The sequence below is a fragment of the Myotis brandtii genome, unplaced genomic scaffold (assembly GCF_000412655.1).
Source record: "Myotis brandtii unplaced genomic scaffold, ASM41265v1 scaffold1164, whole genome shotgun sequence".
Taxonomy (NCBI): Eukaryota; Metazoa; Chordata; class Mammalia; order Chiroptera; family Vespertilionidae; genus Myotis; species Myotis brandtii.
In genome coordinates, this window is record NW_005354027.1 from 279,310 (window position 1) to 283,392 (window position 4,083).

Here is a 4,083-nt window from a genome sequence, read left to right on the forward strand (position 1 = left end):
CCATGGAGATGACCACATCCTGTGTAACGAGACACCGACTTGCCCCTGGCCAATCGGCAGGGCCCACAGTCCTCTCTCCTCCCCTTACTATAAAACCTCTCTCCCGCGCTCTCTCGCCCTCTCTCTGCCACTTGGCTTACCGTTGCATCGGTGAGTGTGGTCGGGGAGCCAAACTAGTTCGAATAAAAGACTCTCTGCTTTTGCATCGGACTCGGTGTGGTCTAATGGGGATCTTAAAATCTGGGCATAACACTTAGGAATGTGAAACCTCCCAATGTCCTGACGGATGCTCACCAACAGGAAAAGCAGCGGCTGATACCCTGTGGTCTGGCAGAGTTCTGCCCTCTTGCTCAGGACTGCCACGTCCTGTGGCTTCCAGGTACTTCAAGGGACCAGAGCTCTTGTGGCTTACAAGATGCATGATTTTAGCTTGGATATGTGGAGTTCAGGCTATATGCTAGCAAGCATGATCTTTCAGAGAGAACCCTTTCTACATGGACAGGACAACTACAACCAGCTTGTTTGAATTGCCGAGGTTCTGGATTCAAATGAGCTGTATGGCTATTTGAAGAAGTATCACATATACCTAGATCTGCCCTTCAGTGATATTCATGGGAATGCTGGGAAAGCTTTATGCATAATGAGAACAGACACCTCCTCAGCCCTGAGGCCCTAGATTTTCCGGACAAACTTCTGCAATACGACCATCAACAGACTGACTGCCCAAGAGTCCGTAGAGCACCCATACTTCTACCTTACAGTGAAGGAGCCGTCCCAGCCCTGTGCAGGTAGGGCTGTACTTGCCAGGGGTCTCCCAGCAGCTGGGTGAAGACTGGAAAGCGATGGGCAATGCGGCATTGATGCTGGCCAGTAAACCAACCAACCCAATACAAATCTTGAAGGAAAACTACAGTGTGATATGAAATTTCAGTCTTATCTTCTAAACACAAAGAAGGGTAAGACCAAAAAGTCTGTCAATAAAACAAACAAACAGACTCTGGCAGCGAGCGTGATGATGCACACGGTTCGGGAGTGAAGGGACCTTTCCCTTTGGAATGCATGAGCGATGAGAGACTAGGAGTCGTTGCACAGTTACCTGTATTGAACAGGAGACTGCTGTTCAACTAACCCTTTTGGTCAGCAAGCTGTGGCTATCTGACTTCCTATCAATTCCCCTGCAGTCTGGGTTTCCTTGGGTGAGATTCAGGCTCAAGTTTTAGCAACACATCGGCAGTCTGTACTGACACACCATTTACCAAAAGGAGATATTAAAAGAGTGACCGTATTTAAAAAAACAAACCGAAGTGGAGCATGCACTGTGTAATATGCTGGACATTCCCGGTTCCCTGGCTGTAAGAGAAATGGGCTCTGGGAAGGCACCCTTTAAGGAGATGCTGAATTTTTATTTGAGGAATTAGCATGTCAGTGTGTAATGTTAAATGGCTTAATTTCCCCAGAGGACTAAATGTGCTTCTTTACATCGTTGATGCTTATGAAGTTGTGCTAATTTAAAAGCTCTTGCCTGGATGTCAGGATGGAATAACAACTACTGCAATAAATGCTCAAAGAACATCTTCTGCCCAGGCTGGCTCCACCGCAGCCCCCGTGTGTCACCTGCGGGCATGGTCATTCTGTGCCCTCTGGTCAACTCTGCTCCAGGTAGGAAACTCCATAGCAGCCTCTGACCACCTCCCATGACTGGTAACGGACCACATCCTTGTTCCTGTTGTTATGAAGGTGCAAAGCTGAAAACTGCACATAGGCTGGGGGTCCCATACTGGGCATAGCCACAGGCAGTTCCACCACTTACTCCACCCCTGCTGCATTCACACACTATCGGCCACACCTGCTCTGGTATGTGTCTCCTCTTGATTGTGGAGCTGTAACCAGAGGTGAGCATGTTGCAAATTCTGCAGGACTGTGGTCTACAGTATTCTCTCAGGCCCTGTACTACCTACAGAGGACCGCAGTGACCAGGTCTTTCTTTCCCAAGCCATCGGAAGTTAGACTCCATAACTGTTGCCTGTGGTCTTTTATGAACTGGCTATTTGCTTCCCATCACATGGATTGCTTACCTGTCCAGTGACTTCCCTGTATCTAACCAGGGGGTTTCTGCAGGAGCTCCTAGAAACCAGCCCTTTGTCCTGCAATGGCATCAGGCCCACGCTGGCTATAACAGACACATCCAGTGCTGACTCACACCCCTGTGACTCAGGGGTGAGATTCAGGCTCAAGATTTAGGCCAGCTGTGGTGGGCAATTTCCTGTGTCCAGACAGCATTCGCCTCACACCCTTGCTTCCAGACTCTCATTTTTTTCCTGGGTGTTTTTATCTGAAGCCATAGAACCTGTTCCGTGCAGGGAAGTTAGCTACCAGTCAACCGAGTGTGCAAAGTGGCAGATAAGTTCTCTAGCTTGCCATCCCTTGGATGAGCATGTCTGGAAGCTGAGCTCCAGTGTGTGGTCAGGATCAGCAGTCGTCTACCCTCTGGTGGCTTTTCCTCCTGGGTAACACTCACCTGCTCCATCACTTCTGCTTCCTGGAGGCTCTACACCCATCTCAGGTTCTGCTTTAGGGGGTGGAGGCAAACTAAGTTAAGGGATCACTACAGGTTTTCTACAGGATCATTCTGACCTAGAACCAGGCAGTGAGTCCAGGTCATGCAGTGGCAAGGCTGCGTGAAGTCTGCCCTAGGTGTTACGGGAACTGTGTGTCTACCTGCAAGTGATTCGGTCAGTCAGTGAGGATGCAGTGGAAGGTGGAAGCCAGGGGGGAGGTTGAGGGCCCTGGATGTCCAGGTCCTGGCTTCTGCCATGAGAGACCAGGTGCTCCACTTCCTCCCTGGGGGTTAGTTAGACAGTTAATGAATCCCTGCTCTTGTTTGGCTAGTTTACAGGCTCCTTGGCACACAACAGTGAGGAAAGCCAGGATCCCAGCAGTCATCTCCCTTGGCACTGCCCACTGCTCCCCACTTCTCAGATCAGCCTTATCAACTGCCAGAGCTGGTGGGGGTGCCCAAGGCACCCAGGGCCTCAGCACTGACGAAGGCTTGCCACCTCCTCATCCCTGTGTGTTCTGTCCCTGTGTTCTGTCCTGTCTGGTTTCATTCTCTTCTCCTCGTCCTTGTAGTTCTGTCTCTGAGACACCTGAGTAATCACAATGACTAGTAGAGGTTTATGAATATAATCCAGTTTTTAATAAGCCAAGATCCATATAAAACAAAAATTATTATTCACGACTTTGGCTTTGTAAAGACTTGATTTCTGCTTCTTCCCATTTCTCATGTCCTCCTCCACATTGTTTATCAAGTGTGTTTTATGAAGACTGTGTGTAATTTTGAACTTCCCTCTGCTGAACTCAGGGAGTCCTGGTTTAGTTATTGAACCCTCTTGGTCACTCTACATTGGTCAAGGCCACTTTGCCCAGGCTTATTTCTCTTCCTCCTCTGTCTCCATGCCCTTCTCATTCTCTTCAATCAACTGAATGAAATCCAATGAGACTGAGTTCTTCTCTTTTATAACCATCTATTCTGTGTATATATAGGTATATATGTGCAGTAAAGAACAGAAGCATAAAGTCAGAGAGGTAATTAGTATAAGATGAAATCTTTAACTTCATAAATTTCAACTCCCTTAGATTTTCATAAGAGGCAATAGACCCAAACAAGTTAAATGCTACAAATGCTTCTAGGATTTGTATGGTTTTAAGTCCAACATTTAAGTCTTTAACCCATTTTTTAGTTTATTCTTGTGATTGGTATAAAAGTTGGTCTAGTTTTATTTTTTGCACACATCTGTTTAATTTTCTCAACACCATTTATTGAATAAACTATCTTTAGCCCATTGTATGTTTTTGCTTTCGTTGCTAATATTAATTGACTATAAAGGTGTGGGTTTATTTCGAGGCTTTCTATTCTGTTCCATTGACTCATATGTCTGTTTTGATGTCAGTACAATGGTGTTTTGATTGGTATGGCCTTGTAGTATAGTTTGCTATTAGATAGCGTGATTCCTCCAACTTTGTTCTTCTTTGTCAAGATCACTGTTGCTGTGTGGGGTCTTTTATGGTTCCACGTAAATTTGT

At 46.7% G+C, this 4,083-nt stretch overlaps 1 pseudogene; it reads left to right on the forward strand.

Moving 5' to 3' along the window:
* Positions 1-829, forward strand: part of LOC102261826 — a 60,247-nt pseudogene extending 59,418 nt beyond the window's left edge.
* Positions 830-4,083: the final 3,254 nt, after the last annotated feature.